The 19,970-nt window shown below is 43.3% G+C and overlaps 1 long non-coding RNA gene across 1 annotated transcript; it reads right to left on the minus strand.

Annotated features, from left to right (window-relative positions):
* Positions 1-1,118: 1,118 nt before the first annotated feature.
* Positions 1,119-11,640, minus strand: LOC126544286 (uncharacterized). Its single transcript, XR_007602119.3, has 3 exons — positions 11,444-11,640; positions 4,120-4,195; positions 1,119-1,390 (listed from the first exon to the last, which is right to left on the minus strand). It is a non-coding gene; the product is annotated as an uncharacterized lncRNA (long non-coding RNA).
* Between the last annotated feature and the right edge of the window lie 8,330 nt (positions 11,641-19,970).

The raw sequence follows: 19,970 nt of genomic DNA on the forward strand, positions 1-19,970 counted from the left end.
GTACAAGGTCAATACGTACCTTTTTTACGTCACTATTCCCCTTCTTCTGTGGCTGTGTTTGCTTGGTAAAATAGCACATATTGGGTGACGTTTTGTTGTCACGTGGCGATTGGTTTTTGCAATTCAATTCGGTGCGTTTTTATGCTTTGTATTTTAGATGATAAGTTTGCAATCGCCATCAGTTTGTACACGTATCAGCTGTCCTTTGAACGATTCAGATGCTTTTTCTTCGCCCATTTTATTCGTTTTTCATGTAAACATATCTTCATCTGGTTGATATGCACATGTATATTCACTGTACGGACACCATGCATTGTATTCTGATGAAGGCCGGACCCCGGCCGAAACGTCAATAAACCGCTTCATACGCGCGTCTACTTCACTGTGAATATTTACCCGGACACAGAATTGCTTTTTTCTTATATATATTTATATATGTATATACCATAATATTATAACATTATATCTTGATATAATATAATAGTAATATATTTAATTAGACGATGTGTGCTAAGTGTGTATGTTGGCGCCGATTTGATACGCTGTTTATATTAATGCCTCTCTTTACTCGTCTTTGAGCGCGTACAAAACCATATTTATTCTCTGCAGAATCGTATTATCGTTTTTTTTATGCCATAGGTAAAAGCTTGTACTGACAAGCGACAGGGTCTCGGACTGGAATTTCATCGGCGGGGAGTTAACACTCTCATGGGGCACTGTGGTCGTTATATAAGTGTCTCGCAAGTGACTTCCGTACTTCTGCGTTTAACATGACGATGCCGGCCGAATAGGTGAGTGAGCAATTAAGAGCGATTGGTGTATGGGGGTCGCAAAGAATGAAGAGGAATTTGGACGTGAACATGCAAAAGCATATTACATTACGTCGCGGCGTCCTTATGTCTGAATGGGGTATGTGAACAAATGTAAGACTTCCAATGTCCCATGAAGTGTTGAACTTTTTCAACTGTTCTAGCCTCATAGCCTAGATAACTATTCATAATCCCAGAACATCGATTAAAAATAAAAGGTGTCAACCACTGTGAAACAATAATGTTTAGCAGTGATACAAAAGAGGTAAATGTTGGACGTAACCGGGCGTACATGCACACCGAGAATGATGGAACGATTGCGGCACGAGTGCGCATGCGCAGTCGGCATGCTGAAATGAGTGTTTCTGTTATACAACAATCGTAGCTTTATTTGAACTGTATAATTGTGGTACAGCACATGACAGGTCTTCCGCTTTGGTTGACGTCTATGCGGCAGTATCACTGGCACTTTCCGAATAATCGTAATCACTTAAGTCGTAGCAGGTGCCATTCGCGTCGTTCTCAACATAAATACATGTGCAGTTTTGTTCACTGCACGTGTAATTGTTGTATGAGCCACACTGAAAAAAAAAAAAAAGATCGACAGTACATTATTTAATAAAAAGGGACCAGAGTAACCAAGTTTCCGTGTAAACATTTAGTCCTAGTTCACAAGTATAATAAAGGCAAACACACGGTCTTGCCATTGTCGTAGACTAGGAGTTTCAAAATCTCTTGGCACTCGTTTAGAGTGAAGGGATGGTTTTGCTACTGCGAAACTTGCGAATTAAGACAGCACGTTCTCCCGGAAATTAAAATTGCTTGATAATGCAGGAGGATTCAGGGAATGCACAACACTACATAGCACGGGAAGTCTACGCTGCTTTAGAGAGATAGTGGTTCTGAATCTCTACCGGGCTAGTCGTTCTTAGTTAGATAGAGCACGGCACGGAGCCAGTGTCACAGTCACAAGATAAAGCCGAGAGCGTATACTGAGTGCAAAGGATGCACCTGTCCGCATTAAAAACACGTTATAAATCAGTAAAACACAGTTTCATTTACTTTAAAAGTAAATGGAATTGTATTTGTTATTATTTCTTCTGAAGAACACTTGCAAACACTATATGTGTGAGTTCGATTTAGATACACACTTTTGCAAGGGTAATCACCGCTCTGCTTTCAGGTTAGGATAATTTCTCGATCATTACCGCCTTACTTTAAGAATTGTGAAACACTTACTATCTAGCACCCTCAATTTTCCACTTGACTACTTGAACCTACTTGGCGGTTGCCGTGAATTTCAAGCGACCAAGATATATTCTACATCTCTATTGACATTTCACATTCCAGCAGCAGTAGAAACAATGAGCATGAAAGAAAGATGTCTTACAGATTTATGCAATATTTGTATACAACTAACCAAGTGCAGAAAGGTGACATGCGAGAAGGCTGAGGATATTCATAAACCGCGGGTCAAAGGACATCCTATAATTTTGAGGTATTCCGGCGTTTTCGTTTCGCGCGATACGTGATACGTTACGATGATACGTGATGCATGGTGCAAATGAATGTGCCACCTATCAGCGGAACCGAAATGACTATGCCATGAGATCTACTACGTATATTACCGTTATCATGTACCGCACCAGGGTAGGGAAGTAAATAATTGGTGCAGTGAAGTATCGCCATATCGGACCACTCCACCTCAGCAACGCACTGATAACGCTAAATGTGGCTGGGGTGCTATTCTAGTACGTAGAAATTAAAGCTCTGTCGTCGTTCGGTGGTGGCTTTCTTTTCTTTAGGCCTAATCCCGTCAAAAAGAAAAAAAGAAACGTGCTATGATCGTGACTTGAGGTAACGCCCGAAAGCTGATTTTGTTATTTATTTCTGACTGCAACGGGCGATGGTTAGTTATGAAGGGCAAACACGGATCGAAGTCGGTTGTCTGAACGTCCCATTATTTTCCCGCGGTCATCGTGTTACGGTAAGCGGAAGAAACCTGCGGCTTAGGGTACTCATGCATGCTGCGCGCGTCGCTGTAACATATCACGTGAAGAATCGATTTAATGATGCGATTATGATGCCTGTATACGTTGTTCTTCCTACACATTCTGCGTCCGGGACGCACTGTCAGAGACGCCTTAATGAACGCCTGAAAGAGTACAACAACAATGTGCATAATACTGTAAAAGGGCATCTTGGAATCCACTGTAGACATTGCGACCGCAGGGCCTGTCACCCTGAGTTCGCTTGAATACAGGTTTTATGTAAACATAGTAACCAACCAACGCGTGAAACCATCGAAGCAGCGCATATCGCCTGGTCAAAACACACATGCGTCAGTAGCCCCTCCTTATTGATTTCGTCTGTCATATTTAGAGGGGGGGGGGATAGGCTGATTACATTTATCTCCGTTGTTCAGTGTGGTATGTATGAGTGACTGTCTGTGAATCTATGAATGTTTTTTCTTGGTTCTCTTGTCGTTTGGAGCTGCTATACATCCCACGTTTCAAGCAAAAAACTTCAGTTGCAAGACAGCGCTTGTCCGTGTCGTGTCTCCCTCCTAGTCCCTGTCAAAATACGCGCTGTTCTCTTTAAAGTGGCTTACCAACTCGCCCGAAAGTCCGTTTTAATGATGTAAAGTGCCACAAGCTTTTAATAAAACTTCGCAATAACCATTAGCAAATATTTATTAGCTTCTGTTATACAATTCTCATTCGATCTATTTTTCTTCACCGAGTTGGTTTGACTTAGTGCAACTTGATCTACTGGGAACACGTTGACAAAGTGCAATGCTTATGGAAAGCCGCTGCGAGAACCTTTCTGGGAATTGTGGAACCACGGACAAGCGACTATTTACTTTAACCTTTATGTACCGAAAATTTTAAGAGAAGCTATCGCATATGCTGCATTCACCCCAGTCGCAATCATTGATCTATGCTTGGCAAGGAACACAGTCACTACTGCCCCTGGATATTACCGACGGTGACCGCTAAGGACGATTCATATAGATGAACAATCATGTTAAAGCTGCATTGGTGCTGCCATTTGTAACAGCCAAGTCGGAATGTTGCAAATTTGAACAAATTGTCGCCTATTAACCTATCAAGTCGGGAGCAATGATGTTATTCCGAATGCACGTCACCCAATTTTCATTATCATTAGCGATTTTACCATGATATCTAAAGGCTAAAGTTTAAATTAAACGCTACTAGTGCTTCAAGAATGGAGCGTGAATAATAACCACAGCACACTTCGCACCACTCTTCGCACCACTCAACGCAACGATTCCCTCCCAAGAGCTTACCTGCGATTGACATTCTTGAAGATCAGAATCATCCCGGGATTGTGGAAGGTTTCCCGGTTGTCCGAAGCACAGAATGCTAAGAAAAATTATTACAATTTTTAGGATATGGAAGTAGGACGCGGTCACACAAGATGAAACAGTTGAAACATATTTGTTTTACTATTTATTTATGCATTAATTTCTACCGGGCTGTACTTCAGGGCCCTAGGCAGGAATAGGTTCACGATAACAAATGCTGCAACAATGTAACACACACTTTTCAACACAAAAAATATTTACAAAACAAAGAAAAATTATGGGGTTTTAAGTCCCAAAACTACTTCCTGATTATGAGGCATGACGTAGTGGAGGACTCCGGAAATTTCTACCACCTAGCGTTCTGTAACATGCACATAAATCTAAGTAGGCGGGTGTTTTGGTATTTCGCCCCCTTAACACAACAAAGACAATGTGTGCGCAACCCAAACATGACAAATCAAATACATGACAGTCAAAAGGACACTCTGAGGAATGCACATTGTGAATATAAAATAAAAAAACACTAGTTATACAACACATACCAAGCATGAAATCAAGTAACGGGATTTGAATGCACGCTACCTAATGTGAGGAAAATTAAATAACTAAATCAAAAGCACCGAAATGAACAATAAAATCAGTGGAACATGCAGTAATTATCAAATAAAGTAACGAAACAGCATTTGGCAAAGTTCTGTGGTGCCTAATCATCATCATCAGCCTTATATTGAAATGTAAATAGCGATTATATAAAATGACACCAGAATGGGAAATCACAGTCGCTTTTTTCTATTTGCTGCTAACGATAAATCGAATGTTTTCCTGTCACTGTCCCAGGAGATGGAACATACTATTTAGAGTTAGCGCGGTAGAAAGAATTTATTTCTGATGGTGTTTGTTTAACATGCGTACTCGCTGATTTTGTCGGGAAGGTAAGAACGTGCAGCACGAATACTTACTAGTTCCACGAGCATGATTTGTCGGACGCGTAACATGTCAAGATACAACTGGCAGTATAGTTTGAGCCTCTTGCCATGCTACCGCGTTTTAGCAGTTTTGCGAAAGCTGTGATGCCCCTATCTGCCAGTTCTAACCGCTTAAAATAAGCAGAACTGACTTCCTTTGTAGGCTTTCTAATTTTGCTGTTTTAGTAGCTCTCCAAGAGTCCCATACAGAGGCTGTGTATTATAACACTGGTCGAATAAATTATTTATACGCCCAATGTTTATCTCCTAGTCCAATGACCCAGAGTTCATCTTAGGTTACGTCACAGCGTGAACATCTTTTCTTTCACATAGGTTTCGTGTTCATTACACCGTAATCTCACATCATAATGACTCCCATGTACTCATTTATGTACAACACTCAAAGGTTGGCTAGCAGAACTGCATGTGAACTTTCTTGTTTTTTGTGTTACTCTCATCACATTGGTGTCTCAGATATTCAGAGATATCTTCCACGCCGAGCATCAGTCCTCTATTTCGGTCAGTGCATCAATAATAAGCGCTCATATCGTTCGCATGAAATTTATTGAAAGAGAACGCAGTCATGTACGGAAAGCCGCATTTTAAAGAATATGTATTACTAAATCATTTATTAAGAGCTCGGACGTAAGAGAACCCAGAACCAATCCCAAAGAGATTCCGCACTTTAATGCGATAAAACAAAACCTAGCGCCATGTAGTGTATGTTGGCACTCTGGCGTCAGCACAATAGGTAGATTTCAGTCCATGCAAGCAAGGATTCCTTTATTAAGCTGTCTACGCACATGCTATCTGATATGTTTGCAGCAGCAGTGGAATCCGAATCTATGCTCCCTCTTGTGCTACGCCATTCTCCCCGCTTTTTTGAAGATGCCAACCAGCAGCGTAAGGACAAAGAGAAAGAGAGAGTAAATTGCCACACTTGCGGTGGATGGTAGCCTTCGGTGGGAATGAAGCGACGACAGGGACAAAAAAATTCGCTTCCCTCTTTTATTAATCAACGGTTGTTGCTGCACAATGCATTTTTACAGTCTATGGCAACATGCTGGCGCTGGTGTGACTGGTGTGCTTTGGAATGAATCTTACATGTTGGAAATTCATGACGCCGGAAGGTCTACTTTTTAGAAAATGGGTAGTCATAATGTTAGGACCGCGCATAGGAGCCAAATATTACCCTAGTTATGCCCACCAGCTGCGTCAAAGAAGTCGAGAATTTAATTCTGCACGTGAATACGCGAAACTTCGCTCTGCAGCGGCACCTAAGCGATCGCGGACATGCCCAACTGTGTACAAATTCGCCGATGCTTACCACGCTCTCCCCACCGCGAAGTCTAAATATATTAACGCAAGAAAGACTGAGTACACATGACTCTGGTTCAGTTTCATACAGCACCGGATATATCTACTGTGATTTTTTTTTGTCATAGAAGAGCAGCAAATACCGGCGATTATGCGGGGGTTCGGTGTTGGATTTTGAATGCTGTTTCATCAGCACATCATGCCGATGATCTACCCATTGCAACATAAACAAATTAGTGAAATAATTTGGCAAGAGGGATAAGTAGAGGACAAATGGATATATCGGTACTCGGTGATGTTACCACAATCGCATTAAAATGTTGTTATTGTGCTAGCTTTCTTAGGGTACTTCACACACTTTCCTGAGGCTATGTTTGTATGTTTCTATCTATTTGCACCTATGTGTGCATCCAACCGTTGTACTGCCTACTCGGGTCATGGGGTAGTCCGTGGTGAAATGGGTAATGCCACGGGCAGCTGTGCTTAGGGAACACGGTTCGGCACCTGCCATTGAACAGGCTTGGGTCACAGAATATGAGGCAATGTGAACTCGTATATACGTGCTGCGCTTCAACGGACTTTCTTCATGCGGACATTCGTCGCTGTACATGTGGAAGTGGGTGGGTAACACTATTCTATGCAGCTATTTGATGCCGACGTGGTGTACTGTGCATATGCCACTCGGTTTGTACTGGCCTCCAATGAGCCTCTTCGATACCAACTTGGGTGCTTGGATGTATGCCAGTAGGGGCGTGCCGCTTTTCAATGAACATCTTGGGATCTCAGGTAACCAGGCATGTGCCAAAGGGAATTCGCCGCTCTACAATGACCAATATGATCCTTTAAATTTCGTTGATGCTGAGCAGAATTATGCTGAGCAGAAGGGTTTCACCAGGACAGTGAGCCGACGTATTACCTGGGTGCGCCGCGAATGCAGTGGGTATGGGGTGCTTTTCGATGAACACGATTCACGCCAACGCTTTAGCGAGCTGCGCTAAGAATGAACGGAATATGCGCCGGTCTTCTATGCACCTTTCGCGAAGTTTGGTCACTGATTAAGTGCCACTGAGCGTGCGGTAAGCGAGGCAAACAATTCTAAGCGTTCGCAGACACCGGCATGGAAAGCTTGTGTCGCAGGCCACGCTCGGATTTCTCCGCAGTGCCACTAGATGGCGCTGCATGCCTAGAAAAAAAAAAGTGCGAGAGAGGAGTTTGGTTGCCGTGATACGCGCTTCTCACCGTTCTCTGGCATCAACTTGCCACGCATTTGGGAGGCCATATGTAGGCTTCGCGCTGGTGGCGGCGCTAGATTTCGCCGAGATGGCACCGCTGTAGTACGCGCTTCATACATAAGTCGTTTCAACAATAGCAAGACGTTGTATTGCCATATTGTTCAATGCTAACACGTTATCGTCGACAATTGTCCTGACAAGAGTTCTGCCGCATATTTTTCAAGTCCATCAGAAGGCCTATCTGCCTGCGTTCTGTGTCTTTCCATACATTTCTCCAGAAAGTAGGCGCAAAAAACGGTGCTGTCAAGCGCTTAAATCACTTTGGAGAAAAAAGCCAACCTGCTTTTATATATACCCTTGAATACTCCACGTCATGTACTAGTATTTAGAGTAGTTTAAGGGCGCTGCTCTTCATGGATGCTTTAAAAAACTAAATGAAAGAATAGTGCTGAACGTGGCATTACAAACAATTATTTATTGTATATTTTTCCCACGCAAGTGCCTTATTCGCGTTATAATAGTATATCTAATGCAGATTTAGCGTGCGCCAACTTCTAATATATACCAAAGTATTGTAATTAACGTCTGTAGCTTATAAAGTGATCGCAGAAGTGTTAAACTTAAGCTAGAAGGCCAGAAGACTGCATGTAACATACGTAATGTGCCTCAATGAGGAAAGAGCTGCGTTTTATTTAAGAAGGTGCGGTAATGTTTGGGATATATTCATTACTTCTTTAAATATAAATACACAAAGATTACGATACCCACCTTCATCAGTTCTATATATCTATCAACAGCTGACTGTAAAATGCTTATCAGCGGGTAACGTCAATTTCACGACAGCTATATATAAAAAAGTGCAGAAGTAATTTACACTTTCGAGTCTACGCTGGCTTACGTACATTGTGGCGTTTAGGTTTTTGCCCCGCCTCGCTTTTTTTCTTTTCTTTGCTGCGTGTGTGATTTATGTGTTTCAATACTTTTATTTATATCGATAATATTTTTTTTCCTTTTCCACACTTTGCGAAATGAAGTTTCGATCCAATACGCATCTGGTAATGCTGTTAAAAAAGAAAAATAAGGAGGCGCTGCGGTTTCATGAGGATGTTTGGATCATGTGTTTCTCGAAATCCTTATACGTGAACGAGAAATGGAAATACAGCACTTGATTCGATTAAAACAACGTTTCAGAAATTTAAGACCTCGTCAGAAAGAAATGCCTTTCGGCAGACTGGATGGTTCCTACTGTATTGATAGTGCACCTGCTGATTCCTTTTCAACTAACACCGGGGGTACAATTTCATCCAGACTGCAGCCATAGGACGTTTACTACTGGCACTGAGCTGACTGAGGTCGCTGCGCCTTGTGGAGCTTTTTCCCACATTGTGGACTAGCCAGCAAATTGATGGTGCTCTGGGGCAGCACTCTGGTGCAGCACGTTTTTTTTTTTCGAAGGTCACCGGAACGTTAGGGTCAGTTTGTGCAAAATCTGTGCAATCTTTTTAATACAGCTTTTGTGTCAGTCTTCTCCTATGAACCTAGCTTCCCATTTCCCTCTACAGTTAACAACTCATCTAGTGGCATGCCTTCAGTAACCTTCTTTGCCGATGGTATTTTGTCTCTAATTGACAAATCCTAAAATAAGATCCTCAGCCGGAGTAGATAACACAGACTCAAAAGTGTTAAACAATACTAAAGACATCAGTGCTGTTTATTTGTGCTTGCTGCTCTCGCAGTCACTCTCAAGTGGCATCATGCAACGTGACTGGAAAGCGGGGAGGGTTGTTCCCATCTAAAACTCAGGTGCCAAGAATTCTCCACTTAATTATTGCCCCATCTCACTAACGAGAATACCTTGCAACATCATGGAACATGTCATTTATACAGAAATTATATAATTTTTACACCCAGGAAACTTTTTTCAATTTTCTCAGCACGAATTTCGGAAGGGATTTTCCGGCGAAACGCAATTGGCAGTTTTCCTTCATGATCTTCAGACTAATCTAGATACTAACCAGTACACAGACGCGGTATTCCTAGAATTCGGAAAAGTATTCCATAACGTACCACATCAACGACTATTACCAAGACTATCTCTGGCGAACGTACACCCCGATATATTGCGATGGATTGAAGCTTTCTTTAGTAACCGCTCACAGTTTGCCCTTGTTAACAACCGCCCATCTGTTTCCCTACCGGTAACGTCTTGCGTTCCACAAGGATCTCTCCTCGGGCCTCTCCTCTTCTTAATATATATTCACGACTTACCTCTGCATGTATCCTGCAATATTCGCATGATCGAAGATGACTGCGTCATTTACCAAACAATTGCTAACATGTAAGACCAAATCTCCCTTCAGGAGGATATTAACCGCTTGGAACAATGGTGCGATTGCTGGTCAATGACACTCAACCCAAATGAGTGTAAAGTAGTCGTATTCTCCCGCCGACTTAACCCACTAGCTCACCCATACACAATAAATAACGTAGACGTAGAAACTGCGCAGTCTTACAAATACCTTAGTGTTACTCTTACTAATGACTTGACTTAGAGCACACATATTATCTAACGTCACCTCATCTTCTAACAAATATCTTGGTTCTTTAAAACGAAACCTAAAGCAAGCGCCCAAACCTAAATTGCTAGCTTACAAAAGCATAATCATACCTAAACTCGAATATGCATGTGACGTATGGAGCCCTCATCAAGCATATCTAATAAACGCACTTGGATCGGTGCAAAACCGTGCCATAAGGTTCATCCATTCAACGTATTTCTATGATGTCAGCTTGTAGTCATTGAAAAAAAGGATCCGGTGTGGTCACACTCTCTAATCGTCGTCGCATCTCAACTCCCTTTCTTTTTCATAACCGTTATCATACTTCACTTAATGAACTACCATACATTATTCCCGCTGCCCGTATATCACATCGCACTCGGCACGCGTACCAAGTTGGCCGCCCTCGCAATCATGCTATCACTTTTTCAGGCTCATTCTTTCTTCGCGCAGCAACAGATTGGAACAACCTGCCCCACCAAAGTTCATTACATTATGGGGTTTTACGTGCCAAAACCACTTTCTGATTATGAGGCACGCCGTAGCGGAGGACTCCGGAAATTTCGACCACCTGGGGTTCTTTAACGTGCACCTAAATCTAAGTACGCGGGTGTTTTCGCATTTCGCCCCCATCGAAATGCGGCCGCCGTGGCCGGGATTCGATCCCGCGACCTCGTGCTCAGCAGCCTAACACCATAGCCACTGAGCAACCACGGCAGGTCCCCACCAAAGTGCCGCCATAACCTGTGCACCTACATTCATGCAAAAACGAACAGACCATTTGCACCTACCGACCATTTGCACCACACCTACGGCTTGTGCACCTACATTTATGCAAAAGCTAACAGCCCATTTTTCAGAATTAAAAAAAAAAATGTTCGGGATATGCTATCTATGTGTGTACAAGATGGAATTATGTACCTAATTTTCACGTGTATTGTATTTAAAACTTGTGCTCTGTTATCCTTAAACTGGTGTATGATAAATATATGTACGCCCACACCTTATGTAGTGGCCCTATGGGGCTTTTAAGGTAATAAAATGAAATTAAATGAAATATTGCTTGTGTACACACAAATTCATGTATATGCACCGCGAAATTGCGCTTGAGAGGTTGTCTGCGCACGTTTACACTACGGATAACGTTCAGGCTGATAGCGCTGCTGAGGCAGCTCAGAAAGTCCATCCCATCTTGTCACTATACAGTTTGGGGATTCGAGGCGATGGTACTTACATGGCCTGCAGTACAAGAGCAAAGACGGCCAAATGTAGAACCTTGCATGAAGCCATTCTTCTCAGAAGCCAATGGTCTCCTTGCGAAGCGTGATGGGAGCTAGGGAGTCGCTCTCTTTTATAGCCCGTGAATGGAGGCATCTCGAGTGCGAACCACGTGACCACTATAACTGACGTCTGCTGCTACTGCAGTGAAACTGCTTCAGCCGTAGCCGCATCTGCGTCAATGAAATTTGCGCAGTGGGTTCAAAAACTTCATTCGAACTAAGTAGCGTTAAATCAATTTGAACTTTGTAACAGTGCTACGGGCCACCTGTGGGGCGTCTTTCATTATCTTTACTTTCTGTCCTTTTTGCTCTCCGGCTACCCTTTCTATTTGATAAAGAGTGGACCCACTTGAAAACGGGGGAAGCATTGTTCTTAATATTTGGCGTACTAAAGGGATGACAAGTGCTATTGGTATTCACAATGAAGGAGAACTTCTGTTATTGTGAAAAAGGCACAGAGTCTCGATTTGAACATTAGGACTTTGAGTTTGGAGCTTCTTCCTTGTCGTATTACTAATGTCAAGAGCGTAAGTGAAAAGTAATTGCCTTATTCACCAGAAAAGCAGCGACGCAGGAAAGATAGGTAGCGTTCGCCTCGTGGCAAAAAAAAAGTTATCGCGATGAGACAGCTTTGATTACCATTCCCGCATGCGCATCGCTTCTTTCATGCATGAACTGAAAAATTAAAAAAAATGCCTTACAGAATACAAGGAAAGACAGCATTGAATATCAAACGTCTTCGCTGTGTATCGAATTTTAGCTGCTAGCTCGGCTTAGAAGTCCTCCTTCATTTTAACATGTCAAACTCAATTTAACTGCTGTGAAAGTCTACCAATATAAAACACCTCACGATGACTGTTGACGTTAATGTGATTAGCACTCAAGCAACATAGCTGTACACGGTATAGAGAAGGGCACCTTTATTTACAATCTATAGTTGTCATGAAGACATTTTCATGGCTTCAGGTTCGTTACTAATTACACATGTGTAGTGTCTGTTCTTCCAGCTTGGAAGCCACTCGGGTGGCTCGTCCCAACAGAAATAATAGGCTCTGCAACCGGTTTACGTTTAGTCTGAAATGACGTGATAGTAGAGTCAAAATGTGTCTGTTGTATTTTCTATTGGGTGACCTCGTGCGCCATCGCAATGCGAAACACAAAGCCAGACTAAACAAGACCTCCCTACCGCAGGCTCCGACATCCCGCTGGCGACCACAGACAACAGCGTCTGCACCTCTCGACACCAAAAAAATAGCTTTTACGAATTGCCGCTTCCCAACCGCAGCTAATTTTCCCACCCCTGGGACTTTGTAATTGCGATTCAGCATGTGGGAATTCGTATGAAGTGCGGCGCAGTTGCATAGGATTCTTTTTAAGGTGCACAACTTTATTTCAATTGGCAGCGAGACGAGTGTTTCTTCTCACTATTATAAGTAAACTGTTTCCATGGTAGCATGCTTGCAGGATACAGCTTCCCTATCAATAACGCGATTGCTCGATAGTGTATACACGACAAAGATGAAACACCAAGAGAGAAACAAAAAGAAAGCAAGCAGTTGCTGCTGGTGAGCAGACTTTATTCGTGCTGTATTGCTTGTGTAAGGGGGGAAGACGTGAAAAATGACCTGAGTAAGCCGAATTTTTTTTCTAATGTAACGAATCAACTACCGGAATTTTTTTTCTCATAGGAAATTTGTACATGGTTTTGAGTGTGCATCAGCGTGAAAGAACAGACCATGGGCCCTATAACGTAAAACTGTTGCTATATGTTTTCATTCCGATCTCCTGGCGTCAAATCTGAGTAACCACCGACGCAAGCACATGGCGGTTACCCACAGGGTTGTCTCAATATACAAATCAAACGCTCTCCTCGTTCATAGGTCACTTTTGTTTGCATAAAAAACGAATAACATTGCCTACACTGAGTGCCTTGTCTTATCTAATTGGCTGACAAGAGGCGAGGAGCACGCTCAATTGGAGAGGGATTCGATTGGGCCAAGCCACGGCAGTAATGTTCATAACTTGATGAAAAAGGTGGTGCCGGCGTCTGCGATTGGTCCGCTTTCCCTTACTTAGCTTGCGGTGCCTGGTCGAAAATCACGGCGGCATGCAACGGAAGCTTAAGAAGGACGCTAAAACGGATCCTCAGCAAAGAAGAGTTGGCAGAATGAGGTCGTAAACGTGCCGAAAGTGCTCGAAAACGTTACACGGCCACGCAAGAAGTTCTATTATACGCAAATAAACCCATGCTCTGCGGCAGATGCGAGTACCCAGCGCCTCAGCGATCGGCGGCAGTGATCTTTTATTCCTTTCGGAACGGGGCAGCCTGCGGCTATTGAGAAGAAAATTCAGTTTTGTTCGGCATAATAATGCATCTTTAATGCGTACACGTCACTTTGACGCGGTGAGCTTTTATGGTTTTGTGACGTCGCGTTACAGGCAGGTGAAATAGGTGCACCCCGAAAACTGTTGACCAATAGCCGAGGGTTAATGGCGAAAAGGCATCGAATAAGAAATAACATCTTTTTTTTATTTTTTCGGTCAAATCATGCATAATCAGTGTGTAGACGTCATATGAGATGGGGAGCTATCGCGGTTTTCGTGACGTCGCGTGACAGACAGGTGAAGTGGGGGTAGTCCAAAAAAGTTTTTGACCAATCGTGGAGGGCTGATGGCATAATTGGAATAGAAAAGTGTGCAATAGATTTACGTTATAGCGCCCCATGTTCGTGATCGTACGCATTCATTGCTCTTTGCCTAACCAGTGGAAAAACAGAAATGGAAATTTCATTTTTGGGCGTCTTTTAGTCTGACTTCCTGCTGTTTGACGTCTGCGGTTCGACGCCCTTTTGTATGACGTCTGTAGTCTGACATTCTTTATTTTTTTATCTATATTTAGTGAAGACGATGACGAAGAGCTCTTTCAGAAGGGATGAATTTATTATTGTAAAGATAAAGTAAAAAGGGGCAAGTAAAAAAAAATCCCTTCCGGATAGGGGATGAGAATTTACGCTTCCGAGTCCAGCATCTTACTTTTGCACCACGCCGAACTTATTTTATAGCATAAAAATATAACTAATGCCATGCTAAAATTACTTATATTAGATTTCCACGTGCACGAAAAACAAACGTACCCATGCTATGCCCTTCAATGAAAGTTCGAAGATCGGTCAAATAAGCGTCAACGTAGTAGTGCTCGCGCATTTTGACCATGCCAACATTGAGAGGCTCAGTCTACGCTTGCGTTTACATGTTCATTCTAATAGTAAAGGTGCGCTTTGAGTCTGCAACCTGAACTGGCGCCTCTCTTGAAGAGCAAAAGTGTTGTTACTATGGGAAAGTACTGCAGTGATGGAACATCGATTTCGCTTTAAAATATCTCAGTTAAGATATTCCTAAACAGACAGCGGCGAACAGGAAATCTGTAAGCATTGTTACTGCTAATTTCTGCAGCTGTTTTTCGCTGTTTACAGTTTTCATTACGCATATAATTTGTCTGTTCAGTTCAAAATACCTACGTAAATATCCATGGATACATGCTCATTTACGTGTAAGCGTACGAATTTCTGTTGGTAGCGCTGATGCCAGAGTAATGACACCCGAGCAAGACGGATTTTCTCACAAATTTGTGAAGCAACCAAAATATTGGAGGACGCTTGAGCTTCGCCTTCAAGAGTGGAACGCGACAGCGTTCCCGTCGACCCGCCAAGGAGTGTAAGACAATGCGCTACTGCGGATCACTTACGAGGCGCCCCGCATCGGACTTTGCACCCACCAATCACGCGGTGAGCGTCGAGCAACGCAGCGTTAGGCGCGGCAACGAAACGTGCGCCTGAGCAAGCGGAACGAACCAAAGAACTCGGTGTGTCGGAGAGGGAAACGATGTACGCCAGCCAAACGTCGTGATCGGCACGGGCAGAGATATAGACAGATAGTGATCTAAAGAAAGGAAGAACGCTTGATTCTGCAAACCGGGGGGGAGCATGGCGAAGCGTCGTCAGGGGAGGGGAGTCCGGGCCGCGACGCGCCTCGCACCGGTCCCCGCACAGCCCCAATGCGCGCGTGGCGCGCCACCTGTCGGGGCAGCGCTTTATATTGAGAGGAGGGGGTCTTCTGTGTTTGCCGCAAGATGGCTCTGCGTGTGCGGAAAGCGCAGAAGAAATGTAGGGGAAACGTACTTCGCTACTCGTGAAACTGCGACTTCTGCAAGTTACATGGTCATAATTACCGATATACACCGCAGTGTAACTTTCTACGGCACGTTTCTAAGGCAACACCGCATTCACTAGAGGCGATTTTGCCCCGTTCTGAAAGAACGAACTCGTGGCTGAGTGGTAGCGTCTCCGTCTCACACTCCGGAGACCCTGGTTCGATTCCCACCAGCCCATTTTGCAAGATGTTTTTTATTTATGAAGTGCCTTCTGGGATTTATCGCTCACGGTCAACGCCGCCGACGCCAACACCGGCTTTTCTGCGACACGAGCTCCTTAACGCTATCGCGTTAAAACTTCCATGTCCATAAGGCTACAGCTTAGGCAATACTTCTGGGAATTCGGCAAATATATCAGCCTAACAATAGGTGCATGTCCACAGGGCTGTGTGTTACAGCTCACTATATGGAACAAACTGATAGGCAGCCGTTACCGCACGTCCAATGTTTCCGACCAGCGGCTGATTTTCAAGAGTCCGATAGGGCCATTGTTTGTTTCGCCTCGTCACGTCACCATTACGACAAATGGAAGTCATTAGCTACGTTACCGTAAAAACTGGTATCGGTGCCATTAGCGTTCCCGTATTCAGAGAACGCGACCTTGAATGCTACGTAAGAGAAAACTACAGTGTACACCAGCGACGTCTGACAGGAAAAAGCGTTTAAATCGTCGCGACGCGACAATTTATATCGTTTCGCTAGAAAGTGGCGCATTTATAACACTGCGATAGAAAGCGTCTGTGACGACGACAACATCGTGTCAGAGAGTTCCTGCTGCGACGTCAGAATCGTTCTTGCGACAGAATGCTTCTGGTGCGACTTCCTTTTCGTCGTCGCGAGAAAAGTTTTGGGTTGCAGCGTCAAAACGCGTCAGAATGTTCCCCTTGCGATTCCTAAATCACTTTCTGTACTTTATGACTTGCGAGAATGTGTTTATACAACACTCACTTATATAAAACTTCAGTTATAGATAGCTTTTGGAAGTTGTTCAGAACAATTCGAAAACTCTATGTAGAAAGCAGAGCAAAAAAACCAGATATTTCATGCTACGCCTACCAGATGCGGCACTAAGCATCACCAATTGTTGTTATTAATAATATATGTACTTAGAAACACCAAAAAGGGGCGCGAAACTGAAGCAGGCTATCACTGGTCTTCTGAAAGAGAAACCGAGCAACACCCGTTTGAAGGCGAAAGAAATAAAAGGCACAGTTTCGCAAGATACGCGAAAACTGATTGCGATACGAGAATACTGTCACGTAGTAGTGACCGTCCAGAAAGCATCAAAACTGGGAATGACGAAGTGAGCGTGTTATTGGGTTAATCTCTGCTCTCAAAAACAGGGTACACTCAAATAACTGCGATATCAGCCACCACGGTCGGCGACCGTCGAAAATCTGATCGGCCGGTAAAGCGCGTCGGCCTAAAGGGTGAATCTCCGCACGGCCGCCATTGGCTGTTTTAGAGCAGACGCTCTTTCCACTCTAGCGCCAAGGTCACCTTCAGTTACGACCCTAGCAGGAGGGCGATACTTGCTTACGTTGTCATGGCAATAGGAACAGCAGCCACGCTGCGCTTCCTCACCCTACGCTCTTTGTTTTTTTTCGTTTTGTTTTTATTATGACGGCCCGCACCCCTCTGCCCCTTTCCACCCTTCCTCATACCCCGCACACCTTTTGCTTTCTTTTTGCGTGCCTGCGGTGCATATTTCTTCTTTTTTATCGTGCGCGTGCGCGACGCCAATCATTGACATTGTTTGTGAAATGGCGCGTGGTGCCCTTTAGCTTCTTTATGTGTTTGCGCGCACGCAGTCGTGTCCATACTTTGAGTATGCCAACATATGCGACAACCTATATAAATTCCACTTCTGACACAACAGATCTTCGGCCTCGTTTCATTTGCTTTCTTTCCCGAAAAGAAAGATTTCCGTATAACTTGGTATGATAGACGCTAAGAAAATGAACAAAAGTGAAAAATACACAACATGTACATGACTACTAAACAACGTAAAAGTTCACGGACAGTGAAATGACAAAGGATATATAGAACTCAAGAAAACGCCAAGGCCGTTTCATGCACACACATAATAAAAAAATATTTTTATATATTGCCCTAGAGACCAAAGTGTAGAAGAGATTGTGATATGCGCGCTAAGAGCTTCCGATATGCTTACTGAGATTGCACAAAACTCGACGAAGTGTATGACATAGTCATGAGAACTAAAGAAAGGAAATATTCACTGGAAATGACAAAAGCAATGACACGCAAAATACTTTACAAATGGAATCAAATGCTACGGTTATTTTACTGACAGCCACACACAAAAAAAAAAAAAACCACTTACCTATATACCTACAAAAAGTGTATGAAATGCGTGACCTGTTCATTACTACTGAACAAAATAAAAAAAAGGACAATGTGGCAGAACAAATATAAAATTGTACTGAAAAAGGAAATGCACATATTACGTTATTTTGCACTTTCCCACAACTTACTAACGGTGGCAAGGGAGAGCAGAAGGTAGTAAGCTTTTGCAGCAGCGCATGGAAAACATTTGCTAAAAAGCCTATTCCTCAATCAAAGACCAGGTGAAATAAGCCAACAACACGACTTTTCATTCACCACGAATGTAAGGCTTAGCATTAAAATTACGTAAATTAGTCACTAAGTCATACTTACTGGGCCCTCCTTTATGTAATAAAGACGAAGTGCGAAAATCTGCATATAGGACACTTGCAATCACCGGCGTCGCCAGAAATTATGTTCAGGGGGGTTGCGGCGATTCGCGTTGCAGCTCGGCTTCCTCCTTACAGAAATTGTCGAAGGTTCCAATGCAATAATAATAACTGCATTGCGACTGCCAAAGATGCAGCAAAAGAATTCCTGAACGCTATGCACTGTCAACACAACTAAAGGATATATTTTTTTCGTAAAAGAATGTTCTCGTGTGTCTTGAAAATTGTGCCCGAAAGAACTGATATCAATGATTCCATGTTTACTGTCTAATTAATAAGCAAAGGAAATATCACGCGAGCTTTAGAACTATATCAGTTTGAAACGAGCAAAGCAGTGCATGGCGCTGATATCACGAATATAAAGGCCATGAAAAGAACAAGTTGAGGACAAAAATTTTAATGAAACTTTGTCATTCAAGGAATTTATTCGCATTTTTGCACGTATGTAACAGCCTGAAGGAATCTGAATGACGCTGTCCTTTGATAGAATGTATTGCGCAGGAGAACCTGTCACCACTCCTGTATTGTCAGTAATTGCACTGAAATTATAGCCGCCACAGAGAGCACATATAAAAAGCCGGAGTTCTGCAACATTCATGAGGGCAAGCGAGATGAAAGTGAGCCAATGCGAATATATTACTAAAGGGGTACTTTATTTAAAAATAGTGTCCATGAGCATTTAGACATTTGTCCCACTGACTAACGAGTCACGTAATTCCCGTGTCATAAGACTCCTTGGGTTACAGCATGAAAAATTCTGTAACTGACTCTTTCACGTCGTTTTACGACACGAATCTGGTTCCCTGGAGCCGTTTTTTCAAATGCCCCAAAATGTGGAAGTCGCAAGTCGACAGGTCTTCGCTGTATAGGACGGAAGTTGCAGCGTTTCCCACTTGAACTTTGCCAGTATTGTGTTAACCACATCAGCGACGTGGGGACGGGCATTGTCATGGAACAAGATGACCCCATTTGTAAATTTTGCACAACGTTTGTTCTTGATTGCGACACGCAGCAAATCCTGCGTTTCTCAAAGTTGGAAACGGTTGATAGTCTTGCCAGGTTTAGCAAATTTGATCAGTAAGGACCCCTGACTATAAAAAAAGTCATCAACATCTTTCCGGCAGAAATGACGGATTTTACTTTCTTTTGGAGTTGGTAATTCAAATGTTTCCACTAGTAGTAGGCTCGTAGTAGTGGCACCATGATTCGTCTACGGCATTGTGATACCGGATTACATGAGTGAAGGCAGCGCTGAAACTCTCCGTCTTCTGGCGGTGGTTCAAAATCTTGGGCAGCCATTACGCACGCAAGAGCCGATAACAGAGATGTTCAGGAAAAATTGTGTGACCCCAACAGTGACTGGTGTTTACACAAACCGCCAGTTCATCGATGCTTATCCTCCGTTCTTGTCTACTAAGCTCATGAACCTTTACAATTGTGTTGGGGGTGACTGCACGGGAGCTTTGGCCCGGTCTTCGATCGTCTTTGCAACTTTCACGTCCTTCTTTGAGGCGTTTGCTCCAACGCTTTGCAGTG

This window comes from Dermacentor andersoni, chromosome 3, assembly GCF_023375885.2.
Source record: "Dermacentor andersoni chromosome 3, qqDerAnde1_hic_scaffold, whole genome shotgun sequence".
Taxonomy (NCBI): Eukaryota; Metazoa; Arthropoda; class Arachnida; order Ixodida; family Ixodidae; genus Dermacentor; species Dermacentor andersoni.